The sequence below is a fragment of the Ambystoma mexicanum genome, chromosome 13, assembly GCF_040938575.1.
Source record: "Ambystoma mexicanum isolate Mex_15411 chromosome 13, UKY_AmexF1_1, whole genome shotgun sequence".
Classification (NCBI taxonomy): domain Eukaryota; kingdom Metazoa; phylum Chordata; class Amphibia; order Caudata; family Ambystomatidae; genus Ambystoma; species Ambystoma mexicanum.
This window is the reverse complement of record NC_090938.1, coordinates 29231078-29258604: the sequence shown is the minus strand read 5'-3', so window position 1 is coordinate 29258604 and position 27527 is coordinate 29231078. Positions and strand designations below refer to the sequence as shown.

At 51.1% G+C, this 27527-nt stretch overlaps 1 long non-coding RNA gene across 1 annotated transcript in view; it reads left to right on the top strand.

The window, feature by feature from the left end:
- Positions 1 to 15729: 15729 nt before the first annotated feature.
- LOC138520070 (uncharacterized) overlaps positions 15730 to 27527 on the top strand; it is a 37732-nt gene continuing 25934 nt past the window's right edge. The window contains exon 1 of the long non-coding RNA XR_011282774.1: positions 15730 to 16079. This is a non-coding gene — a long non-coding RNA (uncharacterized lncRNA). The remainder of the gene's footprint in view (positions 16080 to 27527) is intronic.

Sequence of the window (27527 nt, the reverse complement as noted above, 5' to 3'; positions counted from 1 at the left end):
TGCAAGATAAGTGGATGGGACCCTTCAGAGTTGTGGGTAAACTCGGAGAGGTTAACTATCTGGTGGACTTGGGCAATCCCAAGGAGGCTCCGACAGTCTTTCACACCAACCGACTTAAAGCGTATGGCTCACGACCTGATGTAGGAGCGTTGCTTCTAGCATCATCCGAGGAAGAAGAAGAGAGTGAAGCTTTTCCGGATCTCCTCAGAGGCTTACCTTTAGACGAAAAAATTGAAGGAGTAAATCTCTCCTCCAATCTGACACCCGAGCAACAAGACGAGTGCAAATCTGTGTTGAATCAGTTTGCCTGTCTGTTCTCGCTTTCACCAGGCTTGACCCCTTGGGGCCAGCACGACATACTCACTGGTGACTGTCTGCCAGTCAAAAGCAGAGGATACCGCATGTCAGAAAACGTACGAACCCACATCAAAGGTGAGGTCAGCAAGATGCTCGATCTCGGGGTAATAGAGCCCTCTACTAGTCCATGGTCTAGCCCAGTTGTGTTAGTACCAAAGGCCGGATCTAAAGAACTTAGATTCTGCGTGGATTATAGAGCTCTTAATGCAGTCACCAAGACTGATGCCCACCCTTTGCCAAGAACAGATGAGTTGGTGGATAAACTTGGCGTCAGCACATTTGACTTGACGTCAGGCTATAGGCAAATCGCCCTGACAGACCATGCCAAGGAGAAAACTGCATTTTCTACCCCCGTTGGCTTATACCAGTTTAAGGTAATGCCTTTCGGATTGAAGAATGCACCTGCTACGTTTCAACGGATGGTAAACCAGGTTCTGAATGGGATGGAGGACTTCTGCATGGCATACTTGTTTGACATCGCAGTGTTCAGCAATTCCTGGGAAGAACATGTAACCCGATGTTTTGCAGGCTCTTGGATGAGCCAATCTGACCATAAAGGCGAGCAAATGCCAAATTGGACAGAGTAAGGTAGTCTATCTTGGACATGAGGTAGGAGGTGGAGAAATAAGGCCTTTGCTCAGTAAAATTGAAGCTGTGCAAAATTGGACAACACCGACTACTCAAACCCAGGTGAGAGCCTTCCTAGGCCTCACGGGGTATTACAGGAATTTCATAGAGAACTATGGGACCATAGCTTCTCCACTGAATGTCATCTCCTCGCCCAAATTTCCTAAAAAGGTTAAATGGAACGAGGAGTGCAATCAGGCTTTTGAAAACCTGAAAAAGGCTCTTTGCCAAGCCCCAGTACTCAGAGCGCCTGATTACCGCCAACACTTCATTGTGCAGACAGATGCTTCAAATGTAGGAATAGGTGCCGTACTCTGTCAACTGGATGGGAAAGGTAGGGAGCACCCCGTTTGCTTCATCAGCCGCAAGCTGAAGGATCCTGAAACAAGGTGGGCAACAATCGAAAGAGAGTGCTTTGCTATCGTGTGGGCTCTGAAGAAGTTTAGGCCGTACTTGAATGGTTCTACTTTTGTCATTCAGACTGACCACCAACCCTTGAGATGGTTAATGCAAATGAAAGGGGAAAACCCAAAACTATTGAGATGGTCGATCTGCCTGCAAGGGTTTGATTTCACCATTGAGCACAGGTCAGGATGTCACCACCAAAATGCTGATGGTCTCTCTAGGATGTATGTCATCGACTAGAGGTATGAGATTCATCCAGGAGTGGATTAAATCCTCCTGTCCCTTAGTCTGGGGGGGCGAGTGTTAGGGAGAATTCTCTGTTTAGGCTGAATTTCCTAACCTAGGGAGTCCCCCAGCAGCTTTGCTGGATTTCTGGAGTTTGTTTTTTCCATCCTGCCAAGAGTGAGACTCTTTTCATCCCACTCTTGGACATGAATGGGTGTAATTCCTTTGAATGTCAATGTGTTCTATGGGCTATGGGGTCTTTTACTCCATAGGGTCTCATATGTTTTTCTATGTGTGTTACACCGCACCCTACGTGCCGAAACACTGGGGCGTCCTAGCGGACCTCCACCATAGACTCCATACCCGGGGACTGACTACTGTCTCCCCGGGCATGTAAAGTCACCATTGGCTTTACTAGACCTAAATTTACTAACAGAACTAGTACAAACCATCTTATTGTGGACGTACTAGTAGGGGTAATTCGATTATTCCTGGATCTGTTACTCGAGGGGGCACTGTCCCGTCCCCCCTCGTTGAGTTTTGGCTGGTGGCAGTGGAAACTACTTGTTATGTTCGACCCCGAACATAACCCTATGGGATTCGTCCCATTGTTGGAGATTGACACTTTTTCTCGTTAATCTCTAACGTACCACCGATCTACTTATCTTAAATAAGTTTATCGGATGGTATTTTCTGCCAGAACTCGGTTTGTAAAATGGCGTCTGTGTTTGTCTCTGTGACTCCTAAACCAAAGGTCGAGCCCTTTGTTCCACTTTTGGCGGGCTCTGTACAGAGACCCTCCAAAGTGGTGCCATTCTGTCTGGGTTACCACAGGGGTGTGGGAGGGTGTTTAGGCACCCTGGACCGAGTTGCCTTGCCAACTCCGGTCGCACTCTGGAGTGATTGGCCCAAGTGGTGAGCCTTCCCGCTCACCACTTAGCATGTGTTGATTGACAGCTAGGCTGAATGAATGGGGGTTTTCTGCATAAAAGCAGGGCTTTTGGGACTGGATCTTCAGAAGTCGCCACAGGACCTAAGAATCCGACGAGGGTAACGCCGAGCCGACCTGCACGACGACACCTCCGGTGGAGCCCTGCGGAACCGACTCACCACTTCCCGACGACAGAGGAGATCTCCCTGCCGGAGAGTCTCTTCCCCTGACTGGTGGGAACAACCAGTCCCCTTTGCTTTTTATTCGCCTCAGGACGCAGTGGTCGAATTGCCCGAGCAGAGCACCGCAGCGACCGGATAGCCACTACCCCTGTACTGCGACCAAAAGGTGGTGCCTTGTGACAGAGCACTCCGCGGCTGGTCTCTTCCCTGGTGGTGCACCGGACTTCACTTTTCTTCGACTACGAGATCATCTCTACTCTTGGCAAAGACCCGACGTGCATCCACCACCAGGAACAACTGCCCCCGCTGGAGCTGCCCTCCACAACAAGGTACCGTGTCCGCCTGGCTTCCCTTTCGATCGGTTCGAGTGAGGTGTCTTAATCCTCTCCTTTCCGTTGGGTCGCCTTTTCTCATTTATTGTTCTGAACTGGTTCAATCTGCCGAAACAATTTGCTACAAAGACTTGAATGCATCTCCACTAGAGACTTTTTGGGACATATCGCCTTGCCTCTCTCCGAGTGGGCCTGGCCTCTGAACTTTATGATCTATCGCGGTTCTTGCCTTCTTACCGTACATTTTGCCCGTGAAGTATTGAACTGTGTTAATTTCGTAACCTGCCTATCTTTTTCTCTCCCGTCCTAACTAATATTAGAGTGTCATCTAGGTTGAGGTATACACCTCTGTCTGTAAATAAGTGGTGCCGGTAGAACCTAGACTTGTTGAAATATTGCTAGGGGGATTGATCGTTTCTTCTTCGTAGAGTAATTGTGCTTGATTTGTTTGCCGTGAATTCGCCATAGTGTTTTTCATAGATGTTTCGTTATAAATAAATACCTTAATATCTTTACACTAAGCCTTGTTGCGTGTTTGCTTGTCTTGCTGGGAAGAATTGCCCTATTTTGTATACTCCACATACTGCTCAACTCTTCTTGAGGGAAGTCTGACTGCTCAGCCACAGCTACCAAGTGAATCTGTGTGGTACAGACTGCTACCAAGTGGGTTCACCGCCAAACACCTGTAGTCCTAAATCTTTTGCAGTGGTCCCAGAGGGAACTGCACAGGTTTCCGCCTAAGAATGGATCCCAATGGGTGCTGTCGGAACAGCAGGAAGAGCAGGGGCTCCCTCCACAGAGGTGGCCTTCTTACTCTTCCGTTTCCTTCGTGCCTTGGGTTTCCCCTTCGGCAAGGATACCGGGCTCACAGCCGGAACCTGTGTGACCTGCGATCGGGTGACCGCCACAGCAGCCATGGGTAGACCATAGGTGATCATCCTCAACTCGACCAAATCATTTCCTAACAAAATGTTCGCAGGCACATTGTCCTGAACCTGGACCAGAAGCTTTGCGGTCTTGTCTCCAATCGTAATGTTGACTAAGGCTACAGGCGATAATTTGGGAGGCCCACCAGCTAACTTGGTGGTTCTCAGAGGAGCCCCTACATAGTCCGCTGGCTTGAGCAGGGTCCTGTCCACCACTGTCATGCTTGCCCTAGTGTCTCTCAAACCAGTAGAAGGCTGGCCATTCAAGAGGACACTTCTCAAAAACCTACGAGTGTTCTGTGGGATAGTCGCCAGTACTTCTGCGTACTGGTCCCAGGACCCAAGGGACACTGAGGAAATCTCTACGGGAGCACCAAATGTGATTCCTGTAGAGGAGGGGAGGACAGTGGCCTCCACCTCAGACATGGGGTAAGGGTAGCTCAGGCTGACAGCCTGTACTCCAAGTGCCTTACCTTTACACTTGGAGTCACCCCTTCTGTGATCCAGAGCCCCACAATCCCAACAAGTGCCAGGAGTGCGGGGTACGGTACTGGAACCACTGGGAGCCTGCTTTGTATCAGGTGGACCACTACTCTTATTCACACCCACCAATGACTTATCCCCACTAGATTTTTGGGTCTTCACAGAGGAAGGTTTTGGTTTACCCGACTGTGACTGCTTTTGGGACTCCTCAGCTTTCTGAGAGGCCCCCTTTTCTTTATCATTGTCCTTCCCACTGGAATCCTTAGGGGACACCTGGTGGGAGACCCACTTGTCAGCCAACCTAGCCAGCTAAAAGGGGTCCAAAAAGTTCTGGTCAGCAACATACTGACGCAGCTCTGGTGAACAGGCTTCCGAAAAATGCTCAAAAAACAAAAGGTGGGACAATTCAACAAACGTTTTCACTTTGTAACCATCAATCCACCCCATCATGTTCATGTGCGCAGTGTAGAGGAGGTCCCAGGTATGACCTGCACCCCTGCCCGCCATTACGATTTGCCAGTAAGGTACTCGCCGTGGTACGTGACGTATGAGGAGCAAATGAACCAACAGAGAGCCGCACTGGGACTCTGCCCCTTGTACGCAAGGAGATCAATACCGGTTGAAGCAGCCATAACGCGACAACCCTGGGCAGCAGGATACCCTATCAGACAGCCATACCAGCCACTGATACAGAATGAGGAATACCTGCACACGGTCCACGAGGAGACCCCTAAAGCCTTAATGGAAGGCCAATGGAAATAAACCAAGGGCCCGAGCAGCCCCGAGAACAAACAGACCTGGCTACTGCAAGCACGAATGCCAGTACTAGTAACTGCAAGGATAATGATAATGGATGGAGGGGAGAGACACTGTTAAAACGTAAGAGAATGGTGCCATGAAACAAGATGGAAGCAACCGCCCTGCTGAATGTGTGGAAATAAGCTTGAAATGCAAGAGGCTAAGAAATCGATACTGCTTGCAATGCCTAGTAGAAGAGTAGAGCGGCAAGTGCCAACCATATATCTACCTCAATACTGCACAATGTACACGTGCAACTCCATTTTGTGAAAGCAGAAATGTACCCAGGCGGCCAAAGGCCTGACAGGCCGAGTTTAGAAACCCAGCAAAGACCGGAGAAGGAGCGGAATCGAAACTCAACAAAGAGAGGCTTGTGCCGGGGAGATCGAGGTCAACCAGAGAAGGGGAGGTGAGCATGAGCTCACGAGACTCCAACTACAGAGAATACCAGCCCGCCCGTGAAGGTCAAGATAAGAAAGGTCCATGCAGGTTGCCAAGCGCACACAGAATTAAATGCACAAAAGGTTGGAAACTGAAGCAGATTCACGGTGAACCAACACGTGACCAGACAGGCGTGAAGATGTACCACCGCCTGATGTCATCCAGAACCAGGGGGTGCCATAACTTTTCCTGATAAGAGACTACAGATCCGCGGCCATACCCAGCCAACTAATTGACACACAGCCCTAAAACACTGATTGATGGAAGGGAGGAAGGGTGAATCTTGGGACACCAAGCACCAGGGTGTCTATTCTAAAGCTGCTAATTAAAATGGAGATTTATGTTTAGGGGTGTAACTTGCCCAATCACAAGGGACCATGTAATCTAGGGTCCTATAGACACTGTAACCAATGAGACGTCGTACTTGTAGTGACGTCAATCACGTGTGGTGTAGAGGGAAGGGCGGAGACGCCCACCCGATAAGAGTTATCCAATCCACTTGCATTATTTCCATATACAGTTATAGGACCTATACTTAAGTTACCTTTCCCAACCAATTGTATTGCATGATGATTTTTTGTAGAATTAGACGTCAATGATGATGGATTTTGCCCATAAAAGAGGCTGTTTGACCAATGTTCGGGGAAGTCGGGGTGAGGCAAGTGTTCGTGATGCTGCTGATTTCCATAAGATGATGTATGTATCATTAAACAGACTTCCCTTTGCCAATTTACTGAGTCCTGATTATTGAACCTTGCTGGAGTATGTGAATCCTGCACTCTGTCCTCGCATGGTAGAGCTATCTTGTATTACTAGTTTTCGAGGGTGAGTACTGACCAATGGGCCCCTCAGTAATTTCCTCTCCTCGTCAACACTTGGTAGCAGAGGATGGTTACGGCCATCAATTAGTGATAATCGATTAATATAGTTATAAAACACAGTTAAACCGACGGCACGAAGTAACTCTGGGCCTTCGGTTACATCACGAGTCCTTTTCGCCATTCCGGCTGAGTAAGCTGAGAAGCTCCCCGTGGACAATGATAGTGTAAAACTCCAAAAAATCTGCAGTGGGTCTGAAGGAACCCGCCTTTCCAAGCACAACCCTTCTCATTCCCACAGGTAGCGGATCGGACAAAAACCCTAAAAGCAGGAAGAGAAAGGGGCGGTGATCCTGAAGCTCCAGAAAGGAAAAGAGGCGATCAGTGAGTGAAACAACGAACACTCGTTATCCTGGCAAAGGTTTTATAGGCGTTAGAATAAAAAGGGGAAAGGTAACGGAGGGTAGCGGAGAAAAAATAAAGCAGCTAGAAGCAGAGAAAAACTGTAAACCAGGGGGGCACCTGAAAGTAAAATGTAAAGGATACCGGGGGGCACCCGAGAGAAAAACTGTAAATCAGGGGGGCACCTGAGATTAAAACTGTAAGGAATACCGGGGGGCACCCGAGAGAAAAACTGTAAATCAGGGGGGCACCTGAGATTAAAACTGTAAGGAATACTGGGGGGGCACCCAAGACAAAAACTGTAAATCAGGGGGGCACCTGAGATTAAAACTGCAAGGAATACCGGGGGGGCACCCGAGAGAAAAACTGTAAATCAGGGGGGCACCTGAGAGTAAAACTGTAAGGAATACTGGGGGGGGCACCCAAGAGAAAACTGTAAAATTCGCCTTGTTCCTGTGCTTTAAAGAGTGGTAAGAAGGAACTTGAACCCAGAGCCCACAGAGGGGGGACTTTAGGCTACGATGACGTTTAAAGACGTCATAAAGGGGTTAGTTCAAATCCCATGACGGGGTAACAATTAGAAGGCAGGTAAACGTATGACCAGCTGGTGTCTGTCTAGTCTGTCAAGCGTCAGTCCATATGTCTTATGTCCTTTATATGTCAAATGTGAAATTGTTGTACTATTGATTAATTGCAATGCATTTTGGTTTTATGCGATTCCGTAATTGAGAGGGAATCGCCACTGAATTGAGAAGTGTTGAGCGAAACTGCTGGTGTAGAGCTTGGCGGAAAAGTTGGATTGGAGCTTGCGTATGTGGTGCTCGCTCATAGTAGTAAAAAGTTAAAAACTGTGTGAATATAGTTGGAGACGAAACTAAGAATGGAGGGAGTTACCCCGCTTGCACACTTATGCAAGCAATTGCCAAAGCACGCAACAAAATTGAAGAAATATAGCCAGGAGTGGGTTAAGGGCACCGCAAATAAAATGTTTATGCCGTGGCCCCAAAATTGTCAAAGGCTGTTTTACAGCACATGACCACCTTCCTACATGCCACATATAGCGGGAAGAAGCTAGAAAAACGCCTTGCTGTTCTCGAGCTTTGGAAAATGTTTGAACAAGCAAAAAAAGAAGAACCACCTGCAGACTGGATATTAAATGTACGTACGGAGGGGGGTGAGACGCCTACCGCACCACCTGCCCCGCCGGAACCAGTTGTTGAGGGAAGTAAGTCTGAGGGTCTTTACCCACTAAGAGAGCTTAAGGCAGCCACAGGTTATAGCAACCCTGCATATGAGTCACCCGCGTGTAGCAGTGACGAGACGAAAGAGAAGGAACAGGAAATTGACTCGGCCTCCACAGTCCCATGGAGAAAAGAGAGGCGAGGTGAGGAACGGAAGGACCAGGCACAAACAAGTGCACCTCTAGATAGGGAGAGAGAGGGAAAGAAGCGGAAAGGAACCGGTGAGTTAACATGTACAAAGGACGAATGGATGGGAGGGCAGATACTATTGAAATTAGATGGAAAAGGAAGTGATGGTGCAAGGCCGAGTGAACGGTCTGATGAGGCGCAAAGAAAGGAAAGGGAAAAAGAAGTGGACGTAAGAAACGAAAGGGCAAGAAAGAAGGATAGGTTGCGGCAAGAACAACTATATCGCGGAGAGCAAGGTATACCGCTCAGTCGCCCGCAATATGCAGCCTATGAAAAGTACAGGCAGAACATGCTTAGGTTAGAGGAAGAGAAGAGAGTGCACGAAAGAAAGGTAAAAAAGCGAGAAGACGAGGAAAATAGAAGGACATAAGAACGTAGAGATGAACGGATGGGGGAAGTTGATAAGGCTAGAAAGGAAGCGAACAAACGAAGAGAAATGGATGAGGAAGCAGAACGTAAACGCAGGCAAAGGGCGCAAGATTTAGAATATTTGCAACGGGAAGTGAAAAAACCCAATCCTGTTTTAGACTGGGAAGACATAGAAGAGTTCTTCCCTGCAAGCGATGCGGTACCAGGTACAAGCGGGACAATTATTGATGATGACTTCAACACCAGAAGCATCGGGGATGCGATTGAGAAAATATATGATGAGACGGGACTAGAACGAATCTCCCAAGAGGGAAGGGAAGATGAGCGCTTAGAGAGCACTCAGCTATATGACACTGAGGATATCTCCCAGAGTAGTGGGAGTAGGGGACGTTCCCTAGATAGACTAGAAGTTGGGCAGAATGAAGTTGATGCAAGAAGCTGTGTAAACTGGGAGTATTCAGAGTCAGACTCCGATGGAGAAGCGGAGGAAGTGGCGTATGACAAAGGGAGGCGGTGCGAAAAGCAGCACCCAGGGAACTGAGAGATACGATGGTCAGATGCAAGCGGGTCCATAGATAGGACACCGAAGTCCGCTGGCCAGTCCAGCCGACATGAAGAGACACCCCACGGTCGGAGGGGGGCATCAGTACCTGCCTATACAGATAGGCTAAGGGCATTGCCAGGAAGAAAGCAAGGCGGGAACACCGCCCAGGCAAGAGACCGAGGAGGGATAGAGAAGGAAAAGGAGGATTGTGCATTCCAATTCCCACTGTTAGAAAAGGGGGGAGCAAGACCGCAGTATATTCCATGGCCACACATGGACCGAGAGAATCTTTAAAATAAGCTTCCAATGCTGACCTCGGGAGCCGGAAAGCGGATACATGAGCTAGAGAAAATGACGGGAGGCGTCACTCTAGCCATAGGGGACATTAAGGGTCTTCTAATTGCTATACTTGGTGAAAGAGCAGACGACGTGTGGAAAAGGGCAGGATACCCCAGGGTAACCATAACTAACACCTCCCATGACGGAGCGCCATTTAACAACTGTAGAGCAGCAGTGTGGAAAGCGCTGTGTACGCTATATCCAGACACATCTGATATGGGAGCTATAATGACTCGAAAAATGAAGGAGTCAGAGGATCCTTTGCTTTATATCCAGAATTTTCAAGATGCGTGGGTGCTCGAAACGCATGAGTATTGGACAAAATCTATCCCTGTATTCTACCATATATTGTGCCAAGGGTTGCCTGAACCAGTGCAGAAACAGCTCAAAAAATTGGTAGGAGTAGAAGCTAAACCATGGGCCGAAATCCAGTTGACAATTGCACATTATTGTATATTGTTGCAAGAAAAGATCGGAAGAAAGAGGCAACACGTAAGGGAGAGGAGGCGAAGCTAGTGCAAAGGAAGCTCTCAAAGTATGCTCTCAGTGGAGCCATGCTAACAAGCCCAGCCAAATCAAGTGCACAACTAGCCCGCCGCAGACCAATCAGGGTAACGCGGCATATTACCCAAGAGGAAGGGGATTTGGAGGAAGAGGATGGCAGAGCAATAAGGGAGGCTTTAGAGGTAACCAAGGAGGTTTTCAAAATGTTCAAGGTGGTATCCAGAGCGCACCAATGGGCAGTCCAACTATGTCAGATGGACAGATGGCCCGACCACCGCCAGTGTGCTGGCTAAGTGGATTGACAGGACATGTGGCGTGCATGTGCAGAAGCCAAGGCATGTGGCAGAACAACCAAGGGATGGGGGCAGGCATGGTGAATCAACCTGCTACCCCACAACAGGGAAATGCACAAAACTATACCGTGCAGCAGCAGGCAGCTGGCTTGCAGCAAGGTGCACAGCAAGTGGTCCAACCACTGAATATGGGGAATGTACCACAAGGGCAACCCCAGCAGACCCCGCCGCAAGTGTCTCAGGGCACTAATTCAGGTGGGAGAAACCCACAGGTATACAATGGACCGAACCTGTATATGAAATAGGACAGCTCAAAGGGAACTCTGATGTGTTCTATCCTATCAGTGACACCAGACCCTAACAGGGAACCTAGGGTAAATGTCACCATAGCGGGGGAAAGAATATTCCTTCTTAGTTGACACGGGTGCAACGCCCTCGTGCATAAGAGAAGGCAAGTTCTCCTTGTCTGGCGAGGCAATAGATACCCAGAGTTTTACTGGAGCTGCTGGTTTGTTAGGCCACGACTCCTTTGACGAGCCCCGGCTTAATGGGCTACCGGCACCCCTGCCAGGTAGCCCTTTATAGAGATCAGCACCCTCTTCCCCATGGAGGAGAGGGTCTGGATGTCTGCATTTATTTACTAGCGGCTTGCCTGGCAGGGGACAGCGCCTTGTCTTTTCAGCATTAATGGTGGCGCTGTGCCTCATCAGGCATCATGCCTGAAGTGGGACAGCAGCACCATTAAGGCTGAAAAGGTGAAGCTGCTGGAAGCCGAGGCCATTTTTCCCAAAGCCTGAAGCTCCTTTCGAATGAGCGGGAGCTTCAAGGTTTAGAACAAAAAGGCCTTGGCTTCCAGCGGCAGCACCTTTTCTTCAGTAATGGGGCACCGGTCCACAGGCGACTTTTGTTTGAAGGGATGCGTCGCAGGTGCCGGTGCCACCATTATGGATTAAAGGCATTTTTTCCTGAACATGTGTGAGGGCTTCAGGCTTTAGAAAAAAAGCATTGTACTTTAGCGGCTGGTGCTTCCAGGGGACATTAGTGAGCCCCAGCAGGGCCCCCGTCTCAGAAATATATTTCTGAGCCAACTAGGGCTCGGCCCTCTATAGCCCTGGCCCACTTAAAGCCCTACCTACGTTGCCTCTACCTGTCCCCTTCTCCATGCTCCTGTTACGTCTTTGTCTCTACCACTTCCACATTCTCCCAGAATGCCTCTCGGAGTGCCACTCACCCATCTTTCCAAAATGCCTCCACCTGTGCCCCTGCCCCATGTCGTCCTTCTCAGGATGCTTGTGATACTCTGCTTGGCCTCCTTTCCAAGATGTGACGGTACAGCTCCTGAGCTCCTTACCTGCCCTGCCCCTCGGCCATGGCCTATCAGGGTGTCTGGCGTTCACCCTCTGTTTCCTCCTTGTGCCCCTCTATTATGGATGGGACACCTTCTCGAGATGTCTGCCTATACACACCTCACTTTCCTGTCTGTGCCCCTCCCCCACAGCGTCCTTCTCTGGATGTCTTTCTCTGGGTGTCTGACTCTATCTCTAGTGAGTGCCTTGTCTAATCCTGCCCCCAAGGCACCCCCTCCCCAGGATGTCTGCCTGTACACCTCATTGTCTTGTCTCTGCCCGTCCCTCGCGGTGTCCTGCTGTGGATGTCTGACGTTGCCTCTAGTGAGTTCCCTGTCTGTGCCCCTCCCCATGCATCCTTCTCGGGGAATCGGGATGTCTGACCGTGTACAGGCGTACCCACGGTGAGTTCCCTGCACGTGCCCCTCCAGTGTCTGTCTTTGGATGTCTTTCTCTGGATGTCTGACGTTGCCTCTAGTGAGTTCCCTGTCTGTGCCCCTCCCCATGCATCCTTCTCGGGGAATCGGGATGTCTGTCCGTGTACGGGCGTATCCACGGTGAGTTCCCTGCACGTGCCATGCCCCTCCAGCGTCTGTCTTTGGATGTCTTAGCGTGGGTATCCCAGTGACGCCTCCCTCCCCTCTCCTCAATCACGTTCCCTTGGCCCTACCCCCAACCCCTACCCGTCCCTTGTGCCGTCCCAAACAGGCAGCATTGTTCATGCAGAAATAACACACAGACGCTTTGTAAGGTTGGAAGAGTTAATGCCACAGCAGCTTTATTTGCATAAAGTCTTGGAGTTATTTTACAGGCGATCCGTACTTCACCACACCACAGGTTCTTCTACGCTGTGTGTGGCTACCTAGGAATGCCCCGGCCTGCCCACCCCCCTTCTCCCCTACCGTCCTTGTCCGGTGGACGCCTCGGGTTGAGCCCGGCCCTTTCTAGCAACCTCTCTCTACCCCTGGCCATTTTCAATGTTCCCCTGGTGTCATTGATTGATAATTTTCACACTCCCCTCTTTTGCGCTAAGGTCCCCATTGGGTAATCCCTCCCTCCCCCCGACACCGGTCCCTGTGTCGGGTTCTAGATAAACAGGCAGCCACCCGGTGCCACGCTAATGTACAGGTTCCTATACAGACACCATCACCGGTGTCCCAACACAGCACTTACCCTGCATACTTATCCATTCTGGCCGTCACTGTCTTCCAGTGCGGTCAACATGTTACTGCCTGCCTATACAGTCATCGCTTTGTGAAGTCCAGCTGTCCTTGAGCGCTTACTACTCTGATCTGCCCCCCCGTCCCACAACTGTGCCGCTCCTACCGTAACCCCCCAACTTATCCTGAGCCCTCTCCCCCCAGACCACCCTACAAAGTCTAGCCCAGTGCTCCCCCAGCCTCCATGGGCCCTAGTCCTCCCCATACCTATCCCTAACTCGCTCCTCCCCTCTCCAGGTGCCCGGTTTCTTAGCGTCAGGCCCAACCCCCCCCCACCCTTTACTGCCCCCCCCGAGCATAGGCTCCCTTACTTCCCCGAGACCCTCTTCCCCAGCCCTGTTCTTTCGTACCCCGTCTCTTACCCCCCGGGCGTTGGTCCTTGCCCCCCCCCATTCCCTTCTTCAGACCTAGTTCCCTCCCGGTCCCTCTGCTCGCCTTTCAGCCCTGTCATGGTCCCACCACCTCCCCCTCGTGTCACTCTCCTTCTGTGCAGACTTCCCCCTACTGTTCCCTCTTGTCACCCCTCGAGGCCAATTTGTTGACCCCCCACATCCCCCTTTGTATCCTTCCTTCCGTTATCCCTACCCCCCACCTGTTTCTTTGGCAACCCAACTTGTACCACCATACCTTAATCTCGGTCCCCCCCTACTTCATTTGGAGACCTTTTGGTTTTCACCTTGTTTACCAATTTACTTTACCCCCCTCCCGCAATCTTGGGTTGGAATTGGCTTCCAAGTCCCTTAAATCCCTCCCCTTTTCCCCAGGGCCTCCCCCGAGTCTAGAACTCCTGGGGCGCCGTAATATCTAATCTGTTGGCTGAGCATTCCCCTATGGGCTTGCCAGTGCTTTGCTAAAGGGATCGACCTGTGACTCCTCCAAGACTCTCAGCTGGCAACCGGCGGCGGAGAGTTCCCCCCAGCATGCACAGGGCGCTCCCCATCCCACGCGTTCTTTTGCTGCGCGCCCCCTGAACCACCCTCCCTGGTGAGGAGGGGGGTGGGGGGAAAGCCGAGGTTCCCCCCCTTTTTTTTTTCGGAAGAAAGAGGCAACACGTAAGGGAGAGGAGGCGAAGCTAGTGCAAAGGAAGCTCTCAAAGTATGCTCTCAGTGGAGCCATGCTAACAAGCCCAGCCAAATCAAGTGCACAACGTGCAACTAGCCCGCCGCAGACCAATCAGGGTAACGCGGCATATTACCCAAGAGGAAGGGGATTTGGAGGAAGAGGATGGCAGAGCAAACAGGGAGGCTTTAGAGGTAACCAAGGAGGTTTTCAAAATGTTCAAGGTGGTATCCAGAGCGCACCAATGGGCAGTCCAACTATGTCAGATGGACAGATGGCCCGACCACCGCCAGTGTGGAGTGACAGGACATGTGGCGCGCATGTGCAGAAGCCAAGGCATGTGGCAGAACAACCAAGGGATGGGGGCAGGCATGGTGAATCAACCTGCTACCCCACAACAGGGCAATGCACAAAACTATACTGTGCAGCAGCAGGCAGCTGGCTTGCAGCAAGGTGCACAGCAAGTGGTCCAACCACTGAATATGGGGAATGTACCACAAGGGCAACCCCAGCAGACCCCGCCGCAAGTGTCTCAGGGCACTAATTCAGGTGGGAGAAAGCCACAGGTATACAATGGACCGAACCTGTATATGAAATAGGACAGCTCAAAGGGAACTCTGATGTGTGTGTTCTATCCTATCAGTGACACCAGACCCTAACAGGGAACCTAGGATAAATGTCACCATAGCGGGGGAAAGAATATTCCTTCTTAGTTGACACGGGTGCAACGCCCTCGTGCATAAGAGAAGGCAAGTTCGCCTTGTCTGGCGAGGCAACAGATACCCAGAGTTTTACTGGAGCTGCTGGCTTGTTAGGCCACGCCTCCTTTGACAAGCCCCGGCTTAATGGGCTACAGGCACCCCTGCCAGGTAGCCCTTTGTAGAGATCAGCACCCTCTTCCCCATGGAGGAGAGGGTCTGGATGTCTGCATTTATTTACTAACGGCTTGCCTGGCAGGGGACAGCGCCTTGTCTTTTCAGCATTAATGGTGGCGCTGTGCCTCATCAGGCATCATGCCTGAAGTGGGACAGCAGCACCATTAAGGCTGAAAAGGTGAAGCCGCTGGAAGCCGAGGCCATTTTTCCCAAAGCCTGAAGCTCCTTTCGAATGAGCGGGAGCTTCAAGGTTTAGAACAAAAAGGCCTTGGCTTCCAGCGGCAGCACCTTTTCTTCAGTAATGGGGCACCGGTCCACAGGCGACTTTTGTTTGAAGGGATGCGTCGCAGGTGCCGGTGCTACCATTATGGATTAAAGGCATTTTTTCCTGAACATGTGTGAGGGCTTCAGGCTTTAGAAAAAAAGCATTGTACTTTAGCGGCTGGTGCTTCCAGGGGACATTAGTGAACCCTAGCAGGACCCCCGTCTCAGAAATATATTTCTGAGCCAACTAGGGCTCGGCCCCCTATAGCCCTGGCCCACTTAAAGCCCTACCTACGTTGCCTCTACCTGTCCCCTTCTCCATGCTCCTGTTAAGCCTTTGTCTGTACCACTTCCACATTCTCCCAGAATGCCTCTCGGAGTGTCACTCACCCATCTTTCCAAAATGCCTCCACCTGTGCCCCTCCCCCATGCCGTCCTTCTCAGGATGCTTGTGATCCTCTGCTTGGCCTCCTTTCCAAGATGTGACGGTGCAGCTCCTGAGCTCCTTACCTGCCCTGCCCCTCAGCCATGGCCTATCAGGGTGTCTGGCGTTGACCCTCTGTTTCCTCCTTGTGCCCCTCTATTATGGATGGGACACATTCTCGAGATGTCTGCCTATACACACCTCACTTTCTTGTCTGTGCCCCTCCCCCACAGCGTCCTTCTCTGGATGTCTTTCTCTGGGTGTCTGACTCTATCTCTAGTGAGTGCCTTGTCTAGTCCTGCCCCCAAGGCACCCAGTCCCCAGGATGTCTGCCTGTACACCTCATTGTCTTGTCTCTGCCCGTCCCTCGCGGTGTCCTGCTGTGGATGTCTGACGTTGCCTCTAACGAGTTCCCTGTCTGTGCCCCTCCCCATGCATCCTTCTCGGGGAATCGGGATGTCTGACCGTGTACGGGCGTATCCACGGTGAGTTCCCTGCACGTGCCATGCCCCTCCAGCGTCTGTCTTTGGATGTCGTTCTCTGGATGTCTGACTTTGCCGCTCTAGTGTGAGTTCCCTGTCTGTGCCCCTCCCCAGCCACCCTTCTTGGGATGTCTGACCGTGTACGGGCGTACCCACGGTGAGTTTCCTGTCTGCGCCCTTCCCCCACGGCCTCTTCAGTATGTCTGTCTGTCTGTGCCCCTCCCTCGTGCCCACCCCTCCTCCCCCCCTCAGCATGCCCCTGCCTGCACACACCCAGGCCTTGTTTACAGCAGCCCCGATCGCCCCTCCCGCACCTCCCAGAGCAAACCTTATCCAGCACCAACCGGTGCAAGGTCACCCTCGAGAGGTACGGCTCTCCCCGCCACACCTCCCCCGACCAAACAACACAAAACAAATGACTTTGCTGCCATTAGTCAGACACGGTTTGGGAAAGTAATTGCACGGTGCGGCAGGAAGTGACACGCACACGCGGAGTATGTGCTTTGCCACCACAAGCGGAGGCCGTGCAATGCTGCTGTTTCTGTATGTTTTCCCTTCTGTTCAGACCCAGACACCGCCTTTCTGCCCTATCAGCTGCGGGGCTCCAACATTCCCACTCGCCTCGCCTGCCCCTCCCACTCTCCTAGGCTTCTTGCTTTCGTGCTTGGTGGAAACAGCAGGACCCCTCTGCTGCAACGGAAGTGGACCCCGTAAAGACTTTAGAGTCAGACCCGGAGGAGTAGAGATCGCAGCACACACAGCCATCTTACAGGCAAAGGGCAAGCAATCTATACAGGCCCAGCGAGTGTCTGTGTGTGTGTGTGAGAGAGAGAGCGCCCCCCAGAGCATACATGGCAAACGCCACACTGACACTGGCGTACAAAAACAGAAGCCTTACAGGACCGGAGAGTGAGGGGAAGCAGCCTAGAGAGTTTACAGACAGAAGTCATATAGGCTCGGAGTGAAAGAGAAAACACCCGGCAGAGTTTACATGCCACACAGGCCCAGGTGGGGAGAGAGAGAGCACCCCGCAGAGCTTACAGGCCACACAGGCCCAGGTCGGGGGAGAGAGAGCACCCTGCAGAGCTTCTATCCCCCACAGGCCCAGGAGGGGAGCGAGAGAGCACCCTGCAGAGCTTACAGGCCACACAGGCCCAGGAGGGGAGAGAGAGAGCACCCTGCAGAGCTTACAGGCCACACAGGCCCAGGAGGTGAGGGAGAGAGAGAGAGCACCCTGCAGAGCTTACAGGCCACACAGGCCCAGGAGGGGAGGGAGAGAGCACCCTGCAGAGCTTACATGCCACACAGGCCCAGGAGGTGAGGGAGAGAGAGAGCACCCTGCAGAGCTTACAGGCCACACAGGCCCAGGAGGGGAGAGAGAGTCTGGCCTTTAGAGCAATGCCCGAACGCAAATGCTATTGTGGGCCACTTTTTTGGCCAGTCTTCCCAGAATAGCCAGCCCTGCGGAAGGGGAACCCCGCAGCTAAAAAAGCAGAGGCCAGTAACCTGTGCCCAAGGGGGGGCAGGATAAGCAAGGAGAGGCAGTAGGGCAAATAGCAAAATGGCTGGCACAGCCCAGCCAGGGTTAGGGAAAACAGAAACAACCAGAACGTCCTCTCCCTCCCCCTCCCCCACCTGCTCAGACTCCTGCTCTCAACCATTTGTGTTGCAAAGGCGGGTGAAACCACCCGATTTTGTTTTTGGCGGGTGAGACGCCCATTGGAATACATAGGCGTGCAGGAGGCTTGGCGGGTGAGTCAGCCCTTTACAAGGCGGGTGACACCCGCCAAAAGCGTGTGAGTTGAGAGCTATGCCTGCAGCCAGGCAGGATGAGCGGCTAGGTGGGTGCAACACCTTTGGCAAGGCAGCAAAGAGGTGCGAAGCACCCAGGGTGAGGGAAGCTGGAAACCTCTGTGACCCCCGTCATTAGGCCATGCCCCTTTGATGAGCCCGACTGATTTTCCAGTGCCACTTAAAGCGTTGACCCCAGGAGAATGTGGGAGGGGCATAGATAGAGCAGTAACATGTTACTGGGTCAGGAATTTGTAACTAGGTGGCAGGACTGAACACTGTTGTGACATATGGGACGTCACCTATGTCAGGTGACGATCTACCTCACCTGTTTAATAAAAGGGAGCTTCTCCCCAGGACGGGTGCGCGTATGTCATGAAGTCATTGCGGGGTGCTGCGGTAATCTGAAGATCACCCCCGACAACAACTGGCGATGAGCTGGAGCAGGCTTGTCTCTGCCCCACGCCGCAGTCGTGCACAGGACAACATTTTGATCATTGCCGGCATCAGCCGGTTAAGTTGCATCGAAAAAACGCAATTGTACTGCGTGATGCTCCTCAGCACCGTGTCTGACACCCCATCGGCCCTGAAGCAGAGGGAACCAAGCCGGGCCTCGTTCAGTATGCGGGAGGGGCGCTGTGACAGTGACGCGCCAGCTCACCAGCAGGGGGAAGGATGCTCCCTACCTGCCACACAACGGTCCTGTCCACATGAGGTGAGTGAGGAGCCCGGCTGGCTGCCCCAGCTAAGGTGAGGGAACAACCACACACCTGCGAGCGTAAGGCCCTTTGGGTATCGTGCATGCGCTGTGACAGTGACGCGCCAGCTCACCAGCAGGGGGAAGGATGCTCCCTACCTGCCACACAACGGTCCTGTCCACATGAGGTGAGTGAGGAGCCCGGCTGGCTGCCCCAGCTAAGGTGAGGGAACAACCACACACCTGCGAGCGTAAGGCCCTTTGGGTATCGTGCATGCGCTGTGACAGTGACGCGCCAGCTCACCAGCAGGGGGAAGGATGCTCCCTACCTGCCACACAACGGTCCTGTCCACATGAGGTGAGTGAGGAGCCCGGCTGGCTGCCCCAGCTAAGGTGAGGGAACAACCACACACCTGCGAGCGTAAGGCCCTTTGGGTATCGTGCATGCGCTGTGACAGTGACGCGCCAGCTCACCAGCAGGGGGAAGGATGCTCCCTACCTGCCACACAACGGTCCTGTCCACATGAGGTGAGTGAGGAGCCCGGCTGGCTGCCCCAGCTAAGGTGAGGGAACAACCACACACCTGCGAGCGTAAGGCCCTTTGGGTATCGTGCATGCGCTGTGACAGTGACGCGCCAGCTCACCAGCAGGGGGAAGGATGCTCCCTACCTGCCACACAACGGTCCTGTCCACATGAGGTGAGTGAGGAGCCCGGCTGGCTGCCCCAGCTAAGGTGAGGGAACAACCACACACCTGCGAGCGTAAGGCCCTTTGGGTATCATGCATGCACTGTGACAGTGACGCGCCAGCTCACTAGCAGGGGGGAGGATGATCCCTACCTGCCACACAACGGTCCTGTCCACATGAGGTGAGTGAGGAGCCCGGCTGGCTGCCCCAGCTAAGGTGAGGGAACAACCACACACCTGCGAGCGTAAGGCCCTTTGGGTATCGTGCATGCGCTGTGACAGTGACGCGCCAGCTCACCAGCAGGGGGAAGGATGATCCCTACCTGCCACACAATGGTCCTGTCCACATGAGGTGAGTGAGGAGCCCGGCTGGCTGCCCCAGCTAAGGTGAGGGAACAACCACACACCTGCGAGCGTAAGGCCCTTTGGGTATCGTGCATGCGCTGTGACAGTGACGCGCCAGCTCACCAGCAGGGGAAGAATGATCCCTACCTGCCACTCAACGGTCCTGTCCACATGAGGTGAGTGAGGAGCCCGGCTGGCTGCCCCAGCTAAGGTGAGGGAACAACCACACACCTGCGAGCGTAAGGCCCTTTGGGTATCGTGCATGCAATGGATGGGTTTGCAGAATAACTCTGACACCAAATAATCAAACCAACTCAGGAAGATGGCAAAGGTTCTGTTTCATTAACAATTATCTAAAACAGGGAGTTACAACTGACATAAACGGACGTTCGTACGAGTCTCTCAATTCATTTTTCAAAAAAACACCCTTTTATGCAGAAAATACGTCATACTACGTGGCAAATGAGAAAAACCTACAAGGGGTTGTGATAGGTTCAAGGGGGAACATCTACATATACTTTCTATATATATGGGATGACATTGTGATTGGTCATCTACTGTCAGGTGGACAAATTATGCCTACCTCTAAAATGGTTGTATACGAATTGTTCGTTTTACAACTGTTCGAATTACAATTGACTTTTTCACAATTGACCGAAATTGTGAAGGTCAATTGTAACATATGTGTGGGGGGAAACCCCCCACCCAAGGCCAAACCCCCCAAAACCCTATATATATATATATACGGTCAATTATGAAAAGATCAATTGTTACCCTTTAAATTTGGTTAATTGTTCATTCGAACAATTGTAAATGAACTATTTGGGTAATACCTCTAAAACATGTAATCTTTAACACTATTAAGTACACGGTATATCATGGGCTCTCAAACTATAATGCCCTTCATTATACCGCCCTCTATAATTGTTTGGCACACTCGTGCCATTCAGGAACATTCGGTTCACTTAGCAGCACGTAAGCTCAGACCCAGGTGCTTGGAGGTGGACTTGACTTTACCTCCTCCACCCAATTAGCCCATCATCTCTCATCACCGATGTCTTTTGCCATTAAGATTGTCTTTGAACTTGGCCTTGCAAAGTATCCCTGTCTCTGGGAATACATGGGAGTGCAGGCCCTCACTATCGTTGTTCTAGGTCTCCTTGCCCAGCTCTATTTCCATCCTTGGTTCACGTGACAGGAGACCACGTTTTGGGCCATTTTGCAGCATTTAAATGTCTTAAATGAATAAAACTTGACACACATGGTGTTGCTGCCTTGTACCTTATGAAGGGATGATCAGCATTTCACGTTCACTGCCTTTAAGAATAGATAACCGGCCTTGGCTGCTTCAGCATTGACACCAGGCCAGACAGCCCTTCTAGACTTCCACAATTTCAGCTTATTCTTGCTGCAACATAATTCTCTGCCTTTCCCTCCACGGGTCCGGGCTTACTAAATTCATAACACTGATGTCCAGCTTCTATACAATCGTGGCTTCGCCTGCAGTCTATTCACTACATATAGCCAGCTTCTAAGATTAGTTAATCTACTTGCGTTACAGCATCTGTACAGTTATTGAATGGCTTGCATTTTCTGCAGTGCTTGGCACGCGTGCAATCTTCTTTTCGCATATGAAAGTTTACTCGATTCTAACTTCCTCATTAGTTTCTATAAGGTCCATACATTCTCTTCAGCCAGTATTCTCAGGGCATCACACTCGTCTTTTGTGACGTCACCATCTCCTCTTCGTGTTCTTTTTCATATTCCTTCAGGGAGTTCCTCCCTCAGATTATCATCTCTTCGGGGATACATTTGATAGGGTTTTCTCAAAGGATTCCTTCTTTCGAATATTCGTCGCGGGATTGACACAACTGTTGGGCTTGCAACATATAGGCAGTAGGGGGGCGGGACTTCCTGCAGAGGCATGTAACTGCTCCTCTACACCTGCATGCTCTAAAGGAGAACAGAAAGAAAAAAATAATAATAGAGGAACACTTGAAAAAGGACAGTGAAGAACAGCTAGTGGTCTGAAAAAGGTGCTTCTGGGTCTAGGGGCCCCAATCAGGTAATCTAACACCATCCCACAGCCTATCAAATACAGACATGGTGCCTGGAGGAATTTGACTCCACAACAGGAACAAGACACACCCGTCGACAACATGGAAGGGGAAATGGAGACTGATGCCACATCCTTCTCCCTGAGGACTCCCATTTCAAGTTCTCGGCACAAATAGTGGAAGGACCTACGGCCAAAACCAGGGGCCGCATCAAGGTTTTGTGGGGAGTCCTGTCCCTGAGTTTGACGTTACTGGTGCCCAAGCAACACTAGGAATCTGGTGGGACATGGGGGTCGAGAGGCTGGACATGTTTTTTGACACGACCAAGGACACTGACACATGGCCATGAAAGCCATGCTGTTTTTCTATGTTGGAACTGAAGTCCACCTGTCATGTTATGTTATTTGGCAATTATATAGCGCTCTATATATCATTGGTATGACCTCAAAGTGCTGGCAGGTTGAACGCCCCCGGCGACCATAGTCCTGGTCAGTAGAGAGAGTAGGATGTCATAGGGTGCTTGTGTACACCGATTATGTGTGCAGCTGAAGAGATTGCCTGATGGTAGCTGCATCCTAGAATTAGGTGTGGTGGTGTTGATATCAGTTAAGTGTCTGCAGTCTGGAGGATGGTCACCAGGACTGCATTCTGGCTGTGTTAGGCCTGTGTAGGGCGCTTATTTGTGCAGCTAGCCCGAGATCGCGGGGTATAGCTGCATTTTATCAGAGTGTTGAGGTGTTCATGAAGTATTGGTCATATGTGAGCAGCTAGGCCTAAATTGATCGAGGGGTGTAGCTGCGTTCTAAATGTGTGCTGGTGTAGAGTAGACAGTGAGCGTAGCAGTATGAGAGAAGCGAGTGTCTGAGAGGAGGATTTGATCTAACGAGCTAGCTGTTCCAGATATCGAGTCTGCATTTGCAAATGCTGCTTTCAGAGTACACTTATTCGTAATTTGTTAGGAAAGATTTCCAGTTATGTGTAATTTTTCCTCCAGTTGTGTACCCTACAACTTTTTTTGCTGCTGTTTAACACCATAGTCTGACTTTGCCAGGGGAGCCCAGCCTTCTGCTGCACTCCTCTGGGCTTTCGCTCACTTTTTAATGGGGAAACTGACATGCCCTTAAGACAGTCAGTACTGAGAGACTTTGTTTCCCTTAGTCCTTTTCCAATGTTGCAACATTTCTGCAACATGTAACAAGTGCACAATGTAACCTCCAGTACAGTGTACTTGGGTCTCTAAGTCATTTCCAAAGGCCCTAGATACTCTCAAAGGATTATGAGATGTGCAGATGTGTCAAGGACAGGGCTGGTGGCAGTTTATCCTTTCATATAATTTTAACCCTTTCCTGCCAGGTAAACCGTGATTACCGCGTTTGGCACGAAGAGGTGGCCTGGCTCCAAAATGGCCACGTCACAAGGTTCTTTGTCCTGTCCTTTGGCCATCTTTCCCCTTCACCTTCCCCAGGTCGAGCAGGCCCGGGTCAGTCCTTATGTGGGCATGCACTTTCCTGCGAAACGCCAAGCTTTCGCAGGCTTCTGCATGACTTGAGTGTGCCTCCAGGATGTGGGCTTGGGTGTCTGTCCCAATACACATCCTGGGTGCCAGAGAGTCTCGAGTGCTGTGAATGCCTGGGACCACCGTGGTCTGTGATTGGTCCACTTATTGTATGCCTGAATGTGAGCAGATCTCCCATTGGGTCCTCTTTGTTTTGGCGCGAAGGAGATTCGGAATAAGAGAAGCCCCCAAACACCCATACCATGTCGATCTCTGGAGTTCTCACTGAACGAAGGATAGGATCCAAGTATCCAGAAGCTAAAAAGCTGAGTTGAGGAACTGCTGGTGACCCGCTGGAAGGTTTGGCACCCTGAGCCTGCTGTCGACCCGTGAGACCCCTCTGCATCTGGTCATCCTAGAAGGTCTGCGAAGACGCTTCGACCCATTGGAATAGTGGGACCAACTATTCTCGGCACCTTCAACAAAATCTGCAAGTAAGCCTTCTGGGAAGTGTCCCTGGGCCATCCAGTGGGCTGACCAGCTTACGCAGGACCATTGCTCTGTCTCCTCTGCCGTTTCGAGGAGACTCTCGAAACTTGGTATATCACTAGCTCTGTGTTCACGGCACCCTTGCACCGAATTTCGTACACTTGGCATTCCCAGGCCTGAAGTGAGACGAGTGTGCCAGAACCGGAGTATACGCTGTTACCGTGTCGCCCAGCTGTGGTGACGATCTTGGCAGGTGCTCTGCATTTGTGCCCCTCTTACCCCTGAAGCCTGCTGCAGTGAAACTGGCCTAATCCATCCACCAGGAGCAAAGAAATCCCCACTGTCCCGTTTGGGAATCATCGCTGTATCTTTGTCGCTGAAAGCTGCAGAGCCGTCAAATTGCTGCACTTGAACCTGCAACCGAAGTGGACTCGACTGCCGAAGTTTGGTCCAGAGTGTGCCGGGGGTCGGTGAGTAATTGCAACCCTATACGGTGGCCCCTAGAGCCTCCATCCATTTTTACGCAAGAGTGGCCCCTTAGGGCCCCTCTCCTTTCCCCTGCTAGTGCAAACTAGCGAACTATTACCAACTCTTGGAATGGACTCTGCCCTCAAGTGGAGACCCTCCTCGAATAGTGGGAACCTAGTCTTTATCGCCTCACCCACCTTACAGAGCTGCTACAGACCCTTGAAGAGACCCCGTTTTGCCCATTTGAACTGCCGCGTGCGCTGGCATTGCATGTACATTTGAGCAATGGGCTCCACTCTTCTTAGGGATTGGACTGCCTCTTAGTTAGGAGTGTGTTGGATGCAGAAGGGACTAAAGACTATTTGCACTGCCTGTTTCCTTCCCCTTTGGGTTGTGGACCCATTTAGTGCATTAACTCTTTAGACCCCATTGGTTTTGTATATATGTATCTAGATATGATTTGTGTGTTTGAAATTCAAAGACCTTGAAATAAATGTCTATGTATTTTTAATATATCTACACCTGACAGGGAGTGATTTGTAAGTGTCCTTTACTCTGTGTGCTCATTGAGGTCTTTCAGTCACCCTCACCCCTCCTGACACCTAGTCTTGACCGCCTGCCATAGCTACCTTGATTGGTCTGGCTTGTCCAGAAGGTTACCCTGTGCTAAGAAACTAGGCTGGCCTTCTGAACCTCTTCCCACCAGGTCAGAGTTCAGAAATCCATCGTAACATAATTTAATAGCCGCATTCAGTGGTGTTATTGGTTGGGATGTTTTGAAAATGTGTCAACAGGTTGCAAGGTCTCAGCAGTCTTAGATGGTCATAATCGGCATTATGGAAAGAGCCACGTTTTTTTAGCTTTGCGCAAGGCCATGTAGTCTTGGGTGTGTCAAATATGTGGGGGGAGTGAGTTCCACAGAGTTGGGGCCAAGTTTGAAAAAGCGGATCCTCCGATCCTGGCAGAATCAGATGTTGGAATCACTAAAAGGAGGGCAGTGCTTGATCTTAGGGTGCGTGATGGGAGGTAGGGCTTTATCTTTTCTTGTAGGTAGGTAGAGCCAGTCATGTGCACCACTCGGTGGGTTATGCATAGGGCCTTGAAAGTGGCCTGATCTATAAAACTCTGCAACCCCGAGACAACTCATATGAGTAGGCCAAAGGCGCTTTACAGGCTTACTTTAGACCGCTTGTCAAAAGGGGCTATAAGAGATTCCGGCAGCATCAGGTACATTAGGAGCCCTGTGAGTCACTGGAAGTGAACCATGGCCGTCTTTGACGTCTCACTATGTCCTGTCGCCTTCATGTTGAAACGGACGCGATCAGAGCATGGATCATCGAACACCGTGCATCTGCCGCGCTAAGACGCCAGATCCTGAGAGAGCCAGAAATACTGCTACAGAGGATTCTGGAACTAAGCCACACTCAAGAATTGTCCACATGCAGGGCTGTGCAGATGGAAGAAACATCCAAAGGGGGAAGGGTTGAGTCAGCACAGGCTGTGGTGGTGAGAGGGTCTTCAAAGCCGAAGGGACACTTCAATAGGACAGTGAAACAAGGCTCACAGAGACAGTGCCATGGACATCAAAAGGTCTGCAACGTATGTGGGGGCACAGCACCACATGAATAAGCTTGCCCAGCAACAGGACTTACATGTGGACGCTGTGCGTAGCCTAATCACTTTGCAGGACTATGCAGGGCACCATGGCCAATTGACCAGTCAATGCAACCCACACCCACACCACCTTGGCCACACCTGCGACACATTGTAACTTTGGAGGACGATCAGAGGTCAGTCTTGTACAGGTTAAAAGGAGCAGTTGACATTGAGGAGGTGCTTTTCATTTCAGCCATTTGCATGGAGGTCCAGACCAACAGAGGAAGCCGCAATGCTCGGTCTCTAGTTTGACACCTAGATGCCCATTCTGATTGATACCGGGGCGTCAGTCAATGTTATGCATGCTGGTCAGTTCAGACGTATCTGACCCGTACCAAAGCTGCAACCACTGCAAATGTGCATTTTTACCTACAGTGGTTCTACACCGCTGCCACTCACTGGTGCATTTTGGACAAGGGTACAGCATGAGCAAGAAGCAAGCGAGGCAATATTCTATGTGACCCCGGTGCCAAAGGGCACCATGTGGAGCTGCACGACCGCAGAGGACATGGGGCTGGTGCAGTTTGCATTTCAAGTGTACCAAACAGACATAGACTGCCTGCTGTAGAAGTACTATTGCTTCTTCGGAGGAGTCGGCTGCATCAAGGGCCAAGGCGTACGCTTACAGGTTGGCAAATTCGTGAAACCAATGGCTCTGAGCCACCGTCAGATACCGTTTCACCTGAGATAGATGGTGCAGGATGAAATAACCCAACATGACCGTGCAGACATCATGAAAAGGGTGGCGGGTCCCACACCGTGGGTATCACCCATAGCGGTGGCAAATAAGCCCAAATGCCTGGAGGAAGTGAGGATATGTATGGGCATGAGGTTTCCCAACAAGGCTATCCACAGAGAATGACACCCAACGCCTACGCTGGATGACATTTTGGCAGATTTGCAGGGGGTCATGGTGTTTTCTACTCTCAACCTTAAGGCAGGATACTATCAGTGCCTTTACATTGTATTGTATTGTATTCGTTATTTTTATAGCGCTCTTTCCTCATTTGTATGGCCTCAATGCGCTTTGTGGTTGGAACGCCCTCGTAACCGCAGTCAATGTGTAGGAGGTGCTAAGAGTTTAGATTAAGAGATGCTTGTGTGCATTTCCGCCGGCTTAGGTCTTAGGTGGCTGACCAGGCTGCAGTAAGCAGCCCAGAGGTCAGGCACATGGATGGACGCTGTTGGTGGTTTAGGATAGAGTGCTATTGCTGAAGATTCAATGTGTGCCCAGCTATACTGAATTTTATTTTCATTGGTAGTCGCTGTATGCTAGGGGCAGAGTTGTTGAGATACGTCAGGGGTTTCAGTGTGGACGGCTATGTGTGTTGCTAGACTGGAAAGGCATAGACATAGCTGCATTCTATAGTGCATGGGTGGATGGCCCTGCATGCGGCCTCTGTCCACAGACGTGGTGTAAGGTATACGTACCGTATCCTTTGATGTAATTTGGCTGCAGTGTTCTTTTTCTTTGTCCAATGTTGATGGCATGGTCTCGTTATTCATGGTCTCTCTGGAGCGAAAGTCTGAAGAGCGGGGCGAGTCCCGGAGGGTGGAGGGGATGGGGGGTGAGGAGGATGATAGGGGGAGAGGGAGGACAACTGCGAGGTCGAAAGCTTGTTGTGGAGTGCCTTTGCGAAAGTTGCTGGCATTCGTGAGATATTTAGTGGGTAGAAGTATTGTTTTTCCTCAGAGGAGTAAGGTTTATTGCGTTGTGCCTCACCAAATGCTGCTGGCATCCCTGGGTATTGATGGGTAGGAGTGTTG